This window comes from Rhipicephalus sanguineus, chromosome 1, assembly GCF_013339695.2.
Source record: "Rhipicephalus sanguineus isolate Rsan-2018 chromosome 1, BIME_Rsan_1.4, whole genome shotgun sequence".
Lineage (NCBI taxonomy): Eukaryota > Metazoa > Arthropoda > Arachnida > Ixodida > Ixodidae > Rhipicephalus > Rhipicephalus sanguineus.
The window spans coordinates 228,635,657-228,656,476 of NC_051176.1; the positions used below are offsets into that span (position 1 = coordinate 228,635,657).

A 20,820-nucleotide genomic window follows, 5' to 3' on the forward strand; every position below is an offset into this window, starting at 1 on the left:
AGATAGATAGATAGATAGATAGATAGATAGATAGATAGATAGATAGATAGATAGATAGATAGATAGATAGATAGATAGATAGATAGATAGATAGATAGATAGATAGATAGATAGATAGATAGATAGATAGATAGATAGATAGATAGATAGATAGATAGATAGATAGATAGATAGATAGATAGATAGATAGATAGATAGATAGATAGATAGATAGGGAAGGAACAGAGAAAAAGATAGAAAACGATAGACTGACTACAGAGAGAGAGAGACAAGGAAAGAAATAATAAAGGGAAGAAACAGAAGGCGAGAGACCGACTACGCCGAGGGAGAGATAGAAAAACAAAAACAAAGACATAGAAAGAAACATAGAAAAGAGAGAGAAATAAAGGGAAGGAACAGCGAAAAGGAGAGAAAGAAATAGAGAGAAAGAGTTAGAAAGCAAGAGATAAACATAGAAAAAAATAGAAGGCGAGAGACCGACTACAGAGAGATAAAGATAGAGAAAGAAATAACAAATGGAAAAAGCAAATAAAAAGACAAAAGGCGAGAGATCGACTACACCGAGAGGACGATAGAGAAACAAAGACATAGAATGAAAGAGAAAGAAAAAAAGAGAGAGAAATAGACAGAAAGACAAAGAATGAAATGGACAGAGAGAGAAAGAGATATAAAGCAACATACACAAAAAAAGAAGATAGAAAAAGAGAGAGAGAAAGCATAGCCATGTATAGTACAGTACAACAAGCATAGTTTGCCGTGTGACGTAGACAAACGATCATTTTCATGAACAGCACGCGCTCTCTTCGTCTTCTTCTTCCTCTAGTCCCCCAGCGCTGCTGTGACCCAGCCTTGCAGGACTTTGTGCAAGCTGCGCTGATTTTTAACGCAACAGCGTTAGAAAGCTCGTTTCGCAGAAATTCCGGTGTCGGAGTCGGCGTCGGCGTCGTTGGTTGTGAGCGAAAAATCATCATCTTGTCCGTGACGGAAAAATCACAGCATATCCACGGAGTGAATGATGATGAGTGGGCGAAGCTGCGGAGGTTCATCGGTAAACCGTGAATCTCCCGTGAATTCTGCCCAGTACATCATCACCGACGTGAGATCGGGCGCGTTTATACTAAAGGTTCGATGAGTTATGACGACTTGCAGCTCACTTTAATTTTACATGTACGCTGTGAATTTTCATTGTTTAGAAAACCATTGCTTTAGAAAACATCTGGCGTCTTTCGTTAAGCAGCTGGCGTATTTTCGTTTTGCTTTAGAAACATCTGGCGTTCTTTCGTTTTGCTTTTAGAAAGCATCTGGCGTCTTTCCTTGGTTTATTTCATCAATCAACGGCGTTTTGAACAAAATTTTTATTGTTTAATCACGCACAGGAGAAATCTCACCAGGCACTACCTTGGAGGTAAACAATGGCTGCTAATGGGAATGAGACAGAAGAAGTCGGCTTTTAGCTAACACTTACACTTCTACTTCTACTAACGTTTCCTACTGGAACATGCCAATGGCTGCTAATGGGGAATGAGAGACAGAAGAATTCGGCTTTTAGTTAACGCGCACGCTGCGAATTTTTTATTGTTCAACAACGCACAGGAAAAATCTCCCACCGGCACCACCTTGGAGGTCAAGATCTGGTACTAACGTTACGACTGGTTACGCACTACTACGACTACGAGGGACGAACGGGTGCCGCCTTAAGGAGCTTCGCCCCTAAAATTGAGAAAAATGCAAATCGCATTCAACTCTTAAAGGCGACGCTTAAGCGTCCCCCAATTTTCTTTTTTCGGTTCCGTCAATACCTACATGGCCTGGTACCCAGAAAACTGTAATCTCCGAGGACATTTGATGTGCCGTGCATAAATACTTCTCGAGATTGCTAACGATGATATTTTTGTGTGGCTTGCCGGTGTACGAAGTATATGGGCAACACTGACGGGATCTGTAAATATTACTAATTTCTGGCTGACAATGTGTTTTGTGACAGTTAAAACTTCATATGCCTTTGCCCTGAAAATGCTAATATGTGGGTTGAGCCTTTGTGATGTGGTACAGTCGGGCCCGATGGCAGCTGCAGATACAGAGTGTGTCACCTTCGATGCTGGTGTGTAGAATTGTTGACAGCACCGATATTTGTATTGAAAGGACAGAATGCTGTTCTGTAGCTGCTCAGAGATTGTGTCGCTTATCTATATGGCAGAAAGGTTTATCGCGTGTTGTCTTGTCCCACGGTGGGGGCGATTCTAAAGAGGGAGCTTTAGCGACTCGTTTTAGTGGTATTTCTGCTTCAATAGCCATCGCGGTACAGGTTAGGCTAACCGGCCTTGAAAGATACGATCGCTTTTCGAAAAGATTTAGGAAAGAAGTGTCAGTGACGCGTTTTGCACAGGGAAGTGTTGGAAGCGAAAAGAATTTTAGGGTGTACAGTAGGCATGCAGTATACGCGTTGGCCATACATAGTACACTGGTTTGCCGCAACGTAGCTGATCGATATACTATACAGCCATAGTCCAGCCGACTTTTAACAAGACACGAGTCACTTTTTGTTGGTTACCCACAATGAATGCGACACTTTCATCAAATTTATTGTTTTTAAGCATTTCAACTTGAATGCCTTGATGTGAGGAACGAAAGGCAATCGAGTGTCGAAAATTAAAACAAGAAATTTGTGTTCATCGTTCACAGACAAAAGGCAGGGTTCAAAGACAGCGTAGCTGTTGAATTGGTGCCTACCTACGCAGGAATCCACGGAGGTGAACGCACCCAGGCATTTCTTACTGCGCAGTCAAGAGAAGAAACGACACCGCACCCAGACGGCGATACTGACAACGCGTCCTCGCTTCAAGTATAGAGTGGGGCGAGAACGACGAGAAGCGCGCTTACCATTCCCACCGTGCTCCGCTTGCCGCATCGGCATGCCCGAAAAGAAAGCATGGAAGTGATTCTGGGGGAGAGTTCGACGTGAGCTTGCACCAACACCGAGCACCGAGGAACAATGGGGATAGTGCCTTCAAAGCTGTAAGGTAAAAAATAAAGGACTCCTTTACCAAATCGGGAAGCCGCCCACGTGGCACGCTCACTTTCGAGATTCACCGCCACAAAAGAAATCGGTAGCCATCCTTATCTTTAACGTTCACCACACCCACGGAGCAGGTGGGTTTGTGCTCCCCGTCTTAATTCCTTACCGTCTCAAATGCATCATAGAAGCTGCTGTGCGTCTCCGGTGAAAGAGATGCAAACCAACCCAGGTTTGGAGGTCAAGCACTGGTCTGAGGAACGTGTTCGTACTACCTCCAAGCTTATTGCTTACTTTAATAAATATTTCATAAGACACAACGTTCACCTTTCTAGCGTGCACGTTCATCGTAGGTTCTGTTCTGTTCCGTTATACGTGACTTGCTGTTGAGAGACTGAGGTAACAAAAAACAAAAACAAAAACCTTGACTACTTCATTTTTTTCATATTATGAACCAAAGTATAAAGGAATAAACAGTTATGCCAAGATAAATTAATGAGAAAGAAATTACATGAAGCAAATAAAGAAGACCTCGACGTAGTTGCTGACGTCCGTCAAGCACTAAGTGCGTGTTAGATTCAAACACACACTTCGGTTCCACCTCCATCAACGGCAAAGATCATAATTGCATCACTTCATAAACGCTTGTCTATGTGTCCCTTAAAAAGTTTTTTTTTTTCTTTTTAACATGCATTTTGCTGGAAATAACTTGCTGATCACGGCCTAGTAAATTGCCGCTTTGTAACGTAGCGCTTGTGACACCTGCTCTGGTTTCGAAGAACCTTCTTTTAATTAGAATTGACTTATTTGTAACGTTAATTTTTTTTAATGACAAGGAATGACCCAGTTGTAACTCCCGGATGGAACCTTGCTTACATATAGTACCAGGAATTTATATTCCAGTTATTACATATAACATCTCCTATACTTTCCTTGGCATTATTGTCTGTTAGTTCTCATTAATATTGTGTCTAACAAAGGGAAAAAAAACGAGCCCTTAAAAGCCATCTTCTTTCCTTCATTCATAGCAAGGATCTCGTTCTGGCAGACTTGCCTTCAGGTAGTATGCGAGGGATTATTGGTCAGCTGCCAGCTCGTAAAAAGATCACGTGATACGTGACGCCAAAAAGCAGAAAAAGAGTGTTCCACACTCGCCGCCATGGCTGCGATTGGCGCTAACACTCCTAGGTTTAAATGCACATATATACCCTATAAAATAGACGGGGGGTTGACCGTCGCCGTAGGTCAGTGGTAGAGCATTGGACACGTTATTCGAAGGTCGCAGGTTCGGTCCTTGACGGCGGCAGGTTATCCTTTCGTCTACTTTACTTTCTTCACATTTATATTCCAGTTATTACATATAACATCTCCTATACTTTCTTTGGCATTATTGTCCGTTAGTTCTCATTAATATTGTGTCTAACAAGGAAAAAAACAAGCCCTTAAAATCCTTCTTTCCTTCATACCAGTTTTTAAAGAAATTTCTAGAGCCGATGTGTTTTATTATACGCCTATATATCTGACCTACGAGTGTTTTACGTTTTTTTTAGCTTACTGTATACTCGATTTTAATCATTCCCGTTACCTCCAAACTGAGAGAACCTAGAGGCAGGATTTCTCCTGAAATGGTCAGCATTATTGCACTAGTCTATACAGTCGTACGCCGCAAGGTTTGTACTGCAAGGGGTGCTACAACCAATTCCATGGCTAATACCAACGTGAAGAAGAAATGGGATAGGCTACTCTCGGCAAGCAAGTTTTTTACACACAATTTTTCATAACCGGACTGTAAATTTATCCTCGTCGTATTTACGCCGACCTCATTACATACCTACCCTCAGAGACTATGGTTTCAAAATTCAAGAACTCTTCCCCAAGACAGATTTTTTTCCCCGAGGATTATTATGGAATGTAATTTGTTACGGGTGCAAATCTCTGAAATACCTTTTTTTTTCTGCTTTATACCCCGGTAAAATCCCTTGTGCGGAAGCTTCTGCGGTGTTTCATTGAAAAGAGAAGATTACGAATTCGGCACGTGCCGGGCCGCATTTAATTCGGAGCTTATTTGCGCATGTTTTGAAATAATTCACGGGTAATTTGTTGAACATCTTCAAGAATCAGCATGTAGTTACATTCTTCGTGGGCAAGAGCAAGCACAGCGTGCAACTCAGTGTATACATATATGCAAATTCTCTTTTGTTTTTTTTTTCTTAGATGTGTTCAATTTATGTACTTGTGCCCAGCTCAAAGTCATTGCTGTCATTTACACAGTGTTGGTGCTCTTGGCCAAACCTCCGGCTATTATGCCCGCGTGGGCTTTTAAATCCTGAATTTCTATCCATGATACCACATCTTCCCCAGTTTGAAAATAATCCTTAGCCGCATTTGTATAATCAACGACGAAAAAAATTGAACTGAGATCATTTAAAGTGTTTATCGCTATTTTCCCTTCTACCATTTCACAGGGCAATTTTGACGTCAGTGATAGGTTTTCCTACCATCGAACTAGATGCGCTTGCTTGTTACCTAGATGCACGAGCACATTTCATCGCGATGACATACATAGTCCACAAGCGATGAATTTGCGCTCGTTTCGCTTCATGATTGAGTTGTCTCAGTGTGCTTGAATAGCTGTGCATGGCCTTCCAAGTTCGTGTACATAGACTTAACTTAATCGAGCCCCATTTCGTCGTAATTGAATTTTTTTTTTCCAACTGTTCTGTTTGCCTTAATATCAGTCTGTATAGTAGTTGTACCGATAAATTATGCGTCACGAAACGACTGCTTAAGCGGTTTTTCCGGTTTTCAGATAAACTTCGTGTTCCGCCAAAGCACGTGAAAGGCGAAGGAGGTGATTGCGTTCTTTTTTCACCTCGCAGATCCATGTTGTTCACTTTACGTCGTCTTCTATGCATGCTACCAGATCCCTTATGAAGGAGCATCGAGATTTTGTCTGTTAATTCCTAAATTCGAGTGAAACATATGCCATATTCCGTTAGGTGAGTCTGAGACAACGATATATAATAAGGCGAAAGCCTTAGATGCCTCATCGAGCGCGAAAATTGACCGACGCCCCGCGTCGGCGTCCTCCGCCAACGCGGAAACTTGTGACGTGATATACGTCACAAATTTGTCACCGGGAGGTCACATATGGTGACGCCTTCACATGGGATCATGGTTTGATCAAAGGTGGGCCGATCCCGGAGGCAGTGCAAAACAAGGTGAGGTGCCGAAAGCTTACAATGCCTCCGATCTTGGAGGCATTACAAGACGACGTGCAAGGCCCCCTGTGTAGCGTTTTTTTTTTCATCGCAAGATACCATCTTCCCCTTCCTGCCGTTTTTAGGGATAAAAGGGGTCTCCTTCTAAATTGAGAATAGTTGCGGCGGTCGCGAGCATGGCACGCAGTAACAAGCTGTTTGACTTTGCCGCACAACTGCCTTGCGTTTTTGGTTTCCAGGCCTCGGTCAAGTTGCAGACCGCAGCTTTCAGCCCTGAAAACGATTGCAAATGTATTTGGAGAAAAAAAGGATTTGAACTGTGCGTCAGTAACTGACATGTGCGAGCAGATGACGTTCGGCGGCGCGTTCTTCACCTCGCTTTGTGGACGAGGACCAACTGTTGCTGTGCACCGCACAGCAAGCGCAGACCGACGTTACCTACGTGCCATCTATCGCGCGGTGCTCAAACCCGGTTTCCTCCTCGTCAGAACTGTGACTCTAAGTCGACACTCGCCCACTCTGGCGCGAGTGAGACGATACGTCTCGGTAGTTATCCTGTTCCGCGGCCCATACAATCCATGTCACTCGATATTTCTAAGGCTACGGTATAATTATGATCTGTTACGAATTCACCGATGAACGAACACTCCCCCACCACCACCACCCCACGTTAGTAAGCGTAATATTAAGCGTAATGGTAAGTTTGACGGAGCTGACTCAGCGAGTCCCAAAGGCTGCTGCCGTCGGCGCTGCTGTGGTATACACAGATAAGCTGAGCACTTCAGCGGAGATAGCCGTCACCGTCCACGGTCATTTTGCAAGCTGTCGCAGGAACCTCCACGATGGCGCGTCTGACCCCGGTTCTTCTTCTTCTAGTTCTCATTTTTATTGGTGGTTCGCTTGGATAATTTAGGTGAGTAAAGTTATAGCAATTAGAAAAGCAGACGTCGGGGAAAAGATACTGTCTCTCGCCCAAGTGACTCTCACATCGACGTGTTACACCTTTTTCTTGAAGCCTCGAAGACATCATACAACGTCTTTCACTAACTGCCAAGAAGTCTCATCAAAGAGAGAATGCATTTTTTCGGTCTCGCCAAATATAAGGCATTTTCCGCGTGGCTGTCACAGAGATTGAAGCAAGAGCCAATTGAAGCGTTTCATGGGGCATAAGAGTGCGCCTGCATTCGCTTCATAATAATAATAATAATAATAATAATAATAATAATAATAATAATAATAATAATAATAATAATAATAATAATAATAATAATAATAATAATAATTCATCATCATCAGCCTGACTGTGCCCACTGCAGGGCAAAGGCCTCTCATGTTCCGCCAATTAGCCCGGTCCTGTGCTTGCTGCTGCCACGTTATACCCGCAATCTACCCACCTAACTTAGCTTACGTTCGCTTGCATTCCTTCATAACACAAACTATACCGAAAGTCCTCGCGCACTGCTTTATGTGCAAAAGTGCAAGGAGAGACCCATACGGGGATAAATACGTGCGCCACTAAAGCGCCATGGTTAACAGGCAGCCTATGTGCAAAGATCGTAAGATCACCATACTTCAAAATCGTCATTTGCATTTTAACTAACAGGAGATAGTCGACCTTGTGTACGGAAAATATAGTAGTTATCCTCCCCAGGATCCAGTATAGAAATATAGAAATACTCTTTCCCGGGGTACAGTAGCCGGCTATATAGACCACCCCGGAAAGGGTGGTGTAGATGGCTACTCTACCCTGGGGAAGAGGAAGCGGAAACAAACAAAGCAAGGACACTGAGGAATGAATATTTATTTACCTATTTATTTCATTGGCTTGTCTACTTCATGTTTTTTTTTAACAACCCCAACCCCAACCAAGGCTGGATGGGCCAACATTGGTAACCCCAACCTTGGCCCATCCCTCAGCATACGCATGCGCAACTGCGACTCATGGTCATTGACTCCAATGAACTTATGCTATATGTGACGTATTTCTCCGTGTATACACCTTTCATCGCTATTATAGCCAATGGAGAAGCAATATGCACCGCTTTCCTTCGCATGATATCGCCGTGTGGAGGTCACACATTGCACATCCACCTGATTTCGGTATGCATGTTGAGCACGGTAGCGCGTAAAAGTAAATATTGCGTGAGAATAAATCTGCGACCTGTGCAGTGCTTATTTGGCAAAATGACATTCGATAAGATTACACGTTGCATAGTACGACTACAAACAAAATTGTGCACACTGCATTTCTTTTGCGTAGAATTTAATGAGCCCCTTAAGTAACCCATTGATTGAGATCGATATCAGAATACACGTTGACCTTGCATAACATTGATTACTCTACTATCATACACGCAGTATTGCGCGCAATCCATGTTTCTTCTAAACTTACTAATATTGCCATTGTTTGTTTTGGCAGCATCCAGCTACACTGGAAAGATCCCAATGTAACAGCGGTTCGTGGACGTGCACCTGGCGACCCCATTCCCGTAATAAAGGAGAACTTCGATTACTTAAGGAGGACGACAATTACAAGTTTATGCTCTCTTTAAGCGTGCTAATTACATGGTCAATTAACTACATTCTAGCGAAAACCAAGTTCACAACTTCCTTAACGAGTATGTCGTAACGTGCCGCAGCAAGTAGCGTATAAGGTATGTACACGCGCAAGTTAGCGTCGAATTGGATTCACACTTAAACCGAAACGTCTTCGTGGTCTACTCCGCTGCTTTAATGGGGATATGTATCGCCGTAATTTACGTTGCATCTGCATGGGTGAATTTTGTTCATATTTCGAATTTTCAAGTAAACAGCTCATGGTTTTAAACTGTAATGTTAATTTCCTGCCGCATGCATTCACCGCTCATTTCTTTCTCTCCCTCCTCTCTCTCGCGCGCTTTTCCATTCCGTTTTCTCAATCCGCCAGCGTAGTGTAGCCAACCAGACGCTTTTCTGGTTAACCTCCTTGCCTTCCACCTTTCTGTTTCCTTCCTTCTTGCCATGGGATAGGATTGACAAGCTGCAGAATTAATAACGTGGTCGTTGAACTCACTTTGACAATGCACAACAGAGCTCGTGCACTCGGGCATTCCTGACTTTTCACCACTTGTGTTCACAAACAGATGCAGTACTTTGGCGTCCTGACGATTGGAACCCCGCCTCAATCGTTCAAGCTGTCCGTAGACACAGTCTCCAGTAACCTTTGGGTGCCATCAATAAAATGAGATCAAAGCATGCTGGGCCGTGAGTATCTTACCACAACTTCAAATTTGAACTTTCACATCGAATCCTCGCCTCCTTTTACAACATTACCTAGCTTACAAGGATAATGCGCGTTTGATACAACTCGGTAATACATAGATCAAAAAGTAATACTAATGCTTAAATGATAATCTAAAGTGTAATGCGCATGCGCATTAATATCAAGTGAAGTAGCGTGCGCCCTCTACACGTGAACAAGTAAACCGTAGTTTGCAAAAGAACACGATATTATAACGATATATCATAACATCCATCAATTTTGCCGCTCTCGCTGCTCGTGGGAGGCAAAATGCTAGAGGCCCGTGTACTTAGATTTGGTTGCACGTTAAAGAACCCTACGTGGTCTAAATTTCCGGAGCCCTCCAATAGGGCGTGCCTCATAATCATATCGCGGTTTTGGCACGTAAAACCACTGAAATTATTATTAATCTCACTGCCCATGAAAAACACTGAAATCGTGCGTTAGTGTTTGAAATTGTAAGTTTTCTAGTTGCATGAATTGGCTTAACTTTGGCACTTGCGTTTATGTCATCGTGACCAGGCTTGAGCAGCCCCAGTGCCCTTTTCACAATCGTGATGCGTCTAGATGTTATCCATCTTTTCGAGAGAGAAAAGAGGAAGGTAAAGAGGTTAACCAGATGCTAGTATGCGGAATGCTACCCTGCACTAGGGCGGGAAAATCGAGATTGGACGGAAAACAGAGATAGAGAAAGAATAAAAAGAAAAGGGAAAAATACGCAATCACACGCTCGCGATGGCGTTCCAATTACAGTCCTTCAGACAGGCCGGTAGCGATGGGACGGCCTTCTCCTGCGACGTTAAGTCTGGACGATGCCGTAGTATTCTTTGAGAGGTCGGTCGTGCAAGTTGTTGAGTACATTGTAAAGCTGTTGTACTGCACTGCGTGCAGTCGCACAGAACATGTCGAATGGCTTCTTCGTCGCCACAGTGTTCATATGCTGCGTTGCCAGCCATCCCTATGCGGAACGGAAACGCAGTAGTGAGTGCAACGCCCAGCGATATTCTACACAAAAGGGTAGTGTATCCCAGGCGAAAACCTGATGGATTTCGAAGGCTTAGTGTTGGGTCTAGGGAGTGTAATTGTGAATGCGTGAAATTCGTCTCGTTCGATTGTGACGTGGTGCACTGGCGAGCGAGCATGTGGGGCATCCGTGCAGCGACGGTTCTAGAAAGCGGTATTGATAGTTCGTGGTCTTCTGCATAGGCCGAACGCGAAGCTTGATCATTGCCGATAATCCCTGTGACTTGGGAGTGACTGATATGTGATCTGCTGTCCGTTCTCAGTTAAGTGGTGTAACACCTCCGCAGTGTCAAATACCAGTTGTTCGAGCTGACCACGGCGTAAAGTTGACTGTATAGATTGCAGTGCATAAAGTTGTGCGCTCGTCCATGTCTTTTCTTTCCTCCGTGTTCCTGTTTTGCGCCTAAGAATTTCTTCCCTGACTGCAGTGCCGCATTTTAATCGCATAAAATTGTCCACATATGTGTCATTTGGTCATTAATGAAATTCAGCCTGGCACGAAGCGCTATAAGCTCTACTGCCATCGATGCTGTTAGGAGCCCTCCTGAATTTGATAGTTGATACTTTTCTTGGTATCACGACATACGGCCGTTGAGCTCATCGGCAGGACGGAGCCGTCGGTGTAGGCGTGTATAGAGTCTCGGTACTTCTCGTACAATAAAAGCCCGTTTTTTCTCGATGACAGGTTTAAAACCAGTACAAAGTGGCAACCCGATTGCGCGCTATTCCCGCGGTATTATTACCGGCTTCCACGATTCTTTAATACTCTGGACAACTTGAATAAAATTATCAACGCGATAGTTATGGTCATGGAGTCATTAATGCCTTGCCGCTCAATACAGTATTCTGCGCCTTATATATCTCTGTTACTCTAAATATCTGAAGAGTAGTTTCATCGCTTGCCTCTGTTGCGTGGCGCAGGGTAAAGGACCCAAGACACAGTCAATTGATAAGGTTCTTTCGGTCAGCATATGTATGCAATGTTCATAGAGCGCACGCTCTTCGGCATACGCTCGGCACTCCAACAAAATATGCTCGACAGTTTCTATAGAGCCACAGTTATAACAGAGAGCATCGGTCAGCTCGACAAACTTTAATGACACCTTGAGAGCACGTAATGTCACTGTCAGCACACGTCCCCGCCCAAGATACAAAAAACTCAGTTTGTGTTTTTACCTCTTTTTTATTCTATTTTAACTTTTTGTATTTTTTTTCTATATCTCTCTCTCTCTTTGTGACTTTCAGTCCCTAATCCCCTTCCCCACGCAGAGTAGCAAGAGAGCGAATTTACACACGCCGGCTAAATTCTCTGCATTTCAATAAAGAGCTCTCTCTCTCTCTGTTACTCTACCTCTGTTATTGCTTGCAGCCGCCATACCTGCACTTCGTGCACTAAAACAAATATCTTCACACTAGTAGTGCTCCACTTCGCTTAAAAAGAAAACTCACAGGGTCCCTTATGCACTCACCTAAGACGACTGGAAGGCGAAAGCCATCTTCTTTTTCTGCTCAGTCGATGTGTTGATGCTGCCCCGCCCAGTGCTGAGCAGTATCGAAGATACATGTATCTTAGATACTATCTTAGATACTCTTTGGGTATCTTCTATCTGTATCGCGATACGTCTGGCAAGACGTGTATCAGTATCTGTATTTCCGATATATTGAAGAATTTATCGTGTATTTTAAGATACAAGATACTGCGATCGCAACCCCACGGTGCGAAACAATAAACGTTGGTTGAACTCCACTTCTCAAGCTGATACTGCTCCCACTAAGCCACCCGATTAAAATTGAAGACAGTGACATTATTTTATCTTTCTGCCAGAGTTTTCCAGCGAGGGCGGACGATGAGCTCTGAGCGTCCCTATTGAGGGAGCAGAGTCACGTGGTGGCGCTCGCGTCGTCTCTACAGACAAACGCGCGAACTTCTACGCCCAGACGACCTTTGTTTTCACGGCCTCTTTTTGTTTTTCTTTTTAGTTTTGTCAGCGTTATGACACTTGGCTCTTTGCCACTGTACTGTGCCGCGTACTCCAATGCGTGCGGTGTCTTTTGCACAAATTCTGATGCCGCTGTAGTGTCGTTATCGAAGTTTCTCTTGCGTTGTGCTTCGTTACGAAGTGTGAAGAATGCAAGAAAATGGATTTCTTTGCGTCTCGTGGATTTCACACATCGGCGATTTGAAAGACTTCGTCACTGCAAGTTTGACTTACATGCAATGACTGACTTATATGCAGACAAGATTCTAACAGCTATAGCACCACCGGTACCGATGCTGGATCTAACCGAACAAGCATTCACTTACCAGAAGCTCTCTTGGTGTACGTCTCTTTTTCTTTTATTCAATGAGTTCTCAATAGGCAGTTTTAGAATAGCTTACGCAAAGCTTTGCGTTGGCTTTTCGCGCAACTGCGGATGCGTCGTACGCTAACCGCTTGCGGGCTCCCGTTAAGTGACGGAAATAGCGGGCCAACGCTAACTTAGCGTACACTATTCTAAAACTGCCTAATATCATAATTTGATTGTTAGTACAAGTTCTTTCTAAACCGTCATTTTTCATCCCATACATTACCTGTGTCTCTGTATTGCTTTTTTCGGGTCTGCTTACGGCAATCTTTCTTTAACGTGCTGGCATTGCAAGGTAAGCTCTCTGCTTTATTCTTACTTTTAGCTGCCTGCATCATTCGTGCTACTGTTTACAGACTTATATTCCACTTACGTTTACTGTTATGTCAAGGCGACGTTGAGAACAAATATATAATAATCGGCGCGTGCTTGGAGTATACAGTAACAAAAGTTCAGCTTACTGCTTAGTAAAATAGCGAAATGGAATTTTCATGATAACAACGTAAATTATTGGGAGCCATCTCAAAGATATTAGCAAAGGGATTGGAGAAACATTGTTAAACAAAATGCTCCGTTTTTCTAATGAGCGTGCCAATGGGCCGGTTTACGCTATTTTACATAGGCACTGAATTTTCTGAGGTTTTACCTTAAACTCCTAATTGTCGTAGCTATTAGAGGTTACCCACCGCGGTGGTGGTTATGGTGCTTGAATACTGACCCGTAGGTCGCGGAGGCCGCATTTCGATGCCCGTGTGCTTATATTTGAGTTTTATAACACCACGCGGTCGAAATTGCCGGCGCCCTCTACTTCGGCGTCCCTAATAATCATATCGTGGTTCTGGGACATAAAACGCAACAATATTATTAGCTATTCGGGGTGCCTCCTGTATCGTGCTTCTATACTTGTTCACTGCGTTTGATACGGAACCGCTTTTCTATTTTACGTTGTTACATTTGTTTTTCTGTTTTAGTCTTCACTAATCGCCAAGTAATTGGAGCTCTAAATGGCAATATTGGGTGAAAGGCGGCTGTGTTCTGCGGCTCTTTGTGCAACTATAGAATACGTCTGACACGTGACACGTTTTCTGGGCTGCAGATGTCCTCTCATAGAAGCGCATTACTGAGTACGTCGCTAACGAAAGTTTTACGCCAGCAGATATGTAGAATGTAAAAGTCATTGCAGTTTTATGTCCTCTACATAAACACGATGAGTCGCAAAGAATGTCGCTACTAGCGTCGTTGCTGATGTTACCTGTCCGGTGATCGGGTATTGCGAAAACCGTGATACGTTTACGGGCAAGGTAGAACTTCACAGCGGTATTTGCACCTATGTGCGGAAGCTTCTTATTGAAGTTCTTGTGATTAGATGGCAACCCGCCAGCTGATCGGCAAGCAGAGCAGCGACTCCACCCAATTACAAAAGCGACAAGGAAAAACCGCTATCAGCGAAGTGTATAAAGAGATGTCATGTTAAGCCGCTAAAGCAACTCCAATCAGTTGTTCCGAAATACAAAACTTTGAAGTTGAGCAAGAAATACAAAACTTTTGGAGTACTAACAGACATTTCATTCAAATGAAACAAAATTGGTCGCAGTTAATAAATTCTGAAGCGAATATTTTTGTGCACCGACGTTAAGTGCTACATTACCGTATGTACATATATATAATAACAAATTTCCGAATGTAAACGAAGTATCTTAAGATACAATTGAAATGTATCGTATCGGATACGATCAGCGTTGTGGTATCTTGTATCGTATCGCGATACAATTTCAAAGTATCTTTGCCCAGCCCTGGCCCCGCCACCCTCCGAAAGCTTTCTGCACCTCACGTGGTTTTCCACTGCCTCCAGGATCGGAAGCACCTCATCTGGTTTTTCATTGCCTCCGTGATCGTTCCACTTTGACCATGCTATGACGTCATGTGATGACGTGATCATGTGACGTTACGATGACGTAACAAATTTTGGCGATCTGTGACGTAATCACGTGATGATTTTTGGCATCACTCGTGTTGACGCCGCCGACTGGAGACGCCGTCGCGGGACGCCAGTCAATTTTCTCGTTTGATGAGGCATCTAAGGCTTTCGCCTTAATATGCCCATGGTTAACTTATAGTTTTGTTTTCTAAATCATGTGCGCAAACTTAGATCTCGAGTTCTTACGAAGGTATAAGAAAGATAGAAGTGTTCTTTAATCAAAACTGGAGAGCTTTTCAAGGCGGTAAATATGCCTAGCAGGCCACTTAAGATAATGGATCGATAAATGAAATGATAGTTGCAGGACATACGACAGAGGAAACACACACGAAACACAGGACATACAGAGCTACAGCAGAGTTCATTCATGCGCATGAAAAAGAATTATCCACTCGATTCACAATAGAACTTTCTATGGCACCTATAGTCCATTTCAGGCCACAGCGCCAAGTACGACAGCAGCATGTCCAGCACGTACACCAAAAACGGACTGTGCATTCGTATCCTCTACGACGCCGCATCGTGAGGGGTTTCGCCAGCATTAGGCAGTGTTAGAATAGCGTACGCTAAGTTAGCGTTGGCGTTTGCGGCCCGCTATTTCCGTCACTTAACGGGAGCCCGCAAGCGGTTAGCGTACGACGCATGCGCAGTTGCGCGAAAAGCCAACGCAAAGCTTTGCGTACGCTATTCTAAAACTGCCTATTGACAACGTGGGCATCGGCCCTGCCACCGTGACGCAGTACAAGTTTGCCGAGATGGATAATGCAGATGGAAAGTTGTTCAAGGACGCCAAGTACGACGACGTATTTGGCTTGGCGTACCCCAAGATCTCGCAGAATAACCAGCTGCCACTCTTCGACGCCATGGTGAGACAGGGCATCGTGCGACAGGCCGTGTTCTCAATCTACATGAGCAAGGAGCCCAGCGAGGAAAATGGCGGAGAGATCTACTTCGGAGGCATCAATGCAGAGCGCTACACGGGTGATATTCATTACGTGGATGTGAACCAGCAGGCCCACTGGCACATCACCATGGACAGGTGAGTCATCTCGGCAGATAACCCCGAAAATGGCTGGTGTGGTGGTGTCGAGAAACTAGGAGCAGGGAGGTGCTGTCTAGAAATGTGTAGGGTACTGTATGTGTGCGAGTTGGGATGATGAGCGGCTACGCGGGTTTTTCACTCAATAGTTGTCGATGCGATAGAACCATTACTCGAGAAGTTACCCAGCTTAACGACCGGCACAAATTTCAGTGCTAGAGCCTGTACAAAATGGTGGCGACCGCGTGAAATGAATTTCTCCCATTATTTTGTCCATTGAAAAATTTCCCGTTAAAGGCTGAGGCGATCCCGTTTTCGGCAATAAGAGACCCGTAGTGTGTCATGCGAGATCTTCATTCAGCCGTACGGGAGATGATTCGTGATTCGCACTAGTGCTCCTGCAGTACGTGGTTCGAGTTATCCTGAATGTGGTATATGTGCGTGAGTGGCACTTTTGTGGATCGGCCGCAGCGTTCGTAATATAACTTTCGAAGGGGAGCGCCAATGCGGTTCAGAAGAAAGTACACAGGATAGGAAAGACACTGACTTGCAAATTCGCAAGATACTGAACCAACTATCTCAGCAACTCACTATTTCGTAATATAACTTTTTTTTTAAATGCGAAGCATTTCTTAGCGAACTTCTGCGACTTTGAGCGTATCTATCTATCTATCTATCTATCTATCTATCTATCTATCTATCTATCTATCTATCTATCTATCTATCTATCTATCTATCTATCTATCTATCTATCTATCTAGCCGCCTACGACTTTGTGCTCTCCTGGTCGCTTGGTTCATCGAATGTGCACCAAAATTGGTATGGCGTAACATGACTGTATGACGAACATAAATTACAGGTCATAACATGAAAATCATGACACGCATGTCATGTACAGCATGATTTACATGCTACGCTCATGGTGCGCTGGCGGCCGTTTCGCTAGTTTGATATACACCAAAATTGGTATCTTGCGACGTGACTGTGCGACGAACATAAATAACACGAGTTAACATGAAAATCATGACACGCATGTCATGCACAGCATGACTTACGTGCCACGCTCATGGTGCGCTGGCGGCCGTTTCGCTAGCTTTATATACACCAAAATTGGTATCTTGCGACGTGACCGTGTAACGAAAATAAATAACACGAGATAACATTAAAATCATGACACGCATGTCATGTACAGCATGACTTACGTGCCACGCTCATGGAGCGCTGGCGGCCGTGTCGCTAGCTTGATCTACCCCGAAATTGGTATTGCGCGACGTGACTGTGTGACAAACATAAAAACACGAGTTAACATGACAATCATGACACGCATGTCATGTACAGCATGACTTACGTGTCACGCTCATGGGGCGCTGGCGGCGGTTTCGCTAGATTTATATACACCAAAATTGGTATCTTGTGACGTGACTATGTAACGAACATAAATAACACGAGTTAACATGAAAATTATGACACGCATGTCATGTACAGCATGACTTACGTGCCACGCTCATGGGGCGCTGGCGGCGGTTTCGCTAGCTTGATCTACCCCGAAATTGGTACTGCGTGACGTGACTGTGTGACGAACATAAAAACACGAGTTAACATGACAATCATGACTCGCATGTCATGTACAGCATGACTTACGTGCCACGCTCATGGGACGCTGGCGGCGGCTTCGCTAGCTTGATCTACCCCGAAATTGGTATCTTGTGACGTGACTGTGTAACGAACATAAATAACACGAGTTAACATGAAAATCATGACACGCATGTCATGTACAGCATGACTTACGTGCCACGCTCATGGAGCGCTGGCGGCCATTTCGCTAGCTTGCTCTACCCCGAAATTGGTATTGCGCGACCTGACTGTGTGGCGAATATAAAAGCACGAGTTAACATGAAAATCATGACACGCATGTCACGTACAGCATGACTTACGTGCCACGCTCATGGGGCGCTGGCGGCCGTTTCGCTAGCTTGATCTACCCCGAAATTGGTATTGCGCGACGTGACTATGTGACGAACATAATAGCACGAGTTAACATGAAAATCATGACACGCATGTCACGTACAGCATGACTTACGTGCCACGCTCATGGGGCGCTGGCGGCCGTTTCGCTAGCTTGCTCTACCCCGAAATTGGTATTGCGCGACGTGACTATGTGACGAACATAATAGCACAAGTTAACATGAAAATCATGACACGCATGTCATGTACAGCATGACTTACGTGCCACGCTCATGGAGCGCTGGCGGCCATTTCGCTAGCTTGCTCTACCCCGAAATTGGTATTGCGCGACGTGACTATGTGACGAACATAATAGCACGAGTTAACATGAAAATCATGACACGCATGTCACGTACAGCATGACTTACGTGCCACGCTCATGGGGCGCTGGCGGCCGTTTCTCTAGCTTGAGCGACCCCGAAGTTGGTATTGCGCGACGTTACTGTGTGACGAACATAAATAATAGGAGTTAACATGAAAACCATGACACGCATTTTCCTCAGTGACATACAAGACGATGCATGCAGCTCTTTGCTGGCTGCTTCGCATTACATCGATTCCCACATTCCGTGGGATCTGCCGGCTTTTTTGCTAATGTTACTATCGTCCTTTTACTAACGTTAAAAAATACGGATTCGTGTTCAACGCGCTCCGTTTCATTCGGGTTCAGTTCCTGTTGGGAAAACTACATGTTTGTAACGGTTCGCGAACCCGTTAGGCGCAGTGAAGTTTATCTTCGACAAGTTGCACATTGCTATTGAATCTAATGTACTAGGCAAAACACTCCATGCAGCGCTTATAGAGTGACTGCCCTTGAAGTTCATCACGACTTGTATTTTGTAGTTAATTTCGTAGCTAATTTAATTTCTCGTTAGTTTCCAACCACGTAATGTGCCGAGCTCATGACACATCCGCAGGTTACGTCAGAAGGTGAACGAATTGGCCCGAAATGGAAACAAAGCGTTCGCACCTCTCATAGATCTACGGGCACGTCGTCGTTGGCGTAGGCCTTCCATCGCTTCGGGGTCTTCTCGTAGCCGCCGCTGCCTATCCCGTTTCCTAGTATTAGGCTGACTGTTGCCTTCTTTTAAATGCGAAGCATTTCTTAGCGAACTTCCGCGACTTTGAGCGTATCTATCTATCTATCTATCTATCTATCTATCTATCTATCTATCTATCTATCTATCTATCTATCTATCTATCTATCTCATCTAATCTATCTATATATCTATCTATCTATCTAGCGCCTACGACTTTGGGCTCTCCTGGCCGTTTCGTTAACGGGATGTATACCAAAATTGGTATGGCATAACATGACTGTATGCGAACATAAACGACAGGTCATAACATGGAAATCATGACACGCACGTCATGTACAGCATCATTTCCATGATATCATTTCGGGGCGCTCGTGGCTGTTTAAATCAATGGCTATATACCATTGATACCATTAAGAAAGAAAGAAAGAAAGAAAGAAAGAAAGAAAGAAAGAAAGAAAGAAAGAAAGAAAGAAAGAAAGAAAGAAAGAAAGAAAGAAAGAAAGAAAGAAAGATTCCACTCGCCGTGGCGTCACTCGGCGTCGCATCATGTTTTCGCGATGTTTCCAGACTTTGCCGGGCGTTTGATCCGTGACTGCTTGTTGTCGACGGCTGTTTCGAGTGGATGAGGAGGCGCGCTCGCGGCGTCTTTTGATACTTGTTTTTTCCGTGGCGCGCGCTTGTTGAGGGAACCACCGGCGCCGGGATTTCATGACGTCGTTTTAAATCGGTAACGCGCGCCCATTTAAGCGCTCGTTTGTGACACAGGTATTTTTCTTAATATCTCCCAATAGCAATTTTCTGCAACGTAGTCTGGAAAAAGAACAAGCACCGCATATGTGTTCGGAATTAGCTACATCGTTATCAAGAGAACAATAATAAAAATACTACATAGTTGTTTTTTTTTGTATTTTTGCGCTTATAGTATGAAGTCGATTGCAGCCGATAAAAATATCTGGGGTTTAACGTCCCAAAACCACGATATGATTATGAGGGACGCCGTAGTGAAGGACTCCGGAAATTTCGACCACCTGGGGTTCTTTAGCGTGCGCCTAAATCTAAGTACATCGACTGTAACCGAGTACCAAATCTTCCAGCAATCACCTTCAATATAAATGGGAAAGTATTTGCACTGCAAGGTGAAGATTCCGTCTTAAGGGTGAGCCGAATCCTACTTTTTCTCACTGAGGTAAAAATGTTTTGTGAGTTAAGGGCTCGCAATTGCAATTGTTTTTTGTACATTGCACTGGTTCGACGATGACCCCTGTGGTCATTGACGACACACTATGGTAGATTTTGTCGTCGTCGTCAGAGACAATCGTTACAGCCATACAGCCTCCCCATTGCCAGGCCGTGAAGAAAGATAAATTTTCTTGGTTTCGCTGGAAATATAACCCTTGTTAGTGAGTGTGCCTTTCGGAGCCGAGGCATCTTGGTATAACCACTGAGCTGTCGTTCAGCGACACTTTTGGACAACTACTGCAAGTTGATGTACAGCACACAGGCTATGGGGACAGTGGCACATTTGCATGTATTTCGGAGGCCACAACATTTACATCCCGTGTATCTCCACAGAAATTATTCTGCATATGATGACGGCGTGGTTGCGTGAAATTCCTCGTTGACACGCTCGTGAAAACAGGGTCGCCGGTTCAAAGGAGTCACACGTTTTTATGATGAGAAGCCTCACGAACAATGCGCATACGGCCAGGAAAAGTAATGATGGCGGGCGGCGGACATGATGCATACCAATGTTCAAAGGAACTCTAAAAGAGTTGGCAGAGAACAACGTCGGAATCATGCATGGCGTCATTTCTAAAATTCAACAGCGTCAGAAGAACCATGCGACACACTAACTTGCACATTCACTTTCGCCTTA

At 44.2% G+C, this 20,820-nt stretch overlaps 1 pseudogene; it reads left to right on the top strand.

Annotated features, from left to right (window-relative positions):
* Positions 1-2,992: 2,992 nt before the first annotated feature.
* Positions 2,993-20,820, top strand: part of LOC119381781 (cathepsin D-like) — a 19,154-nt pseudogene continuing 1,326 nt past the window's right edge.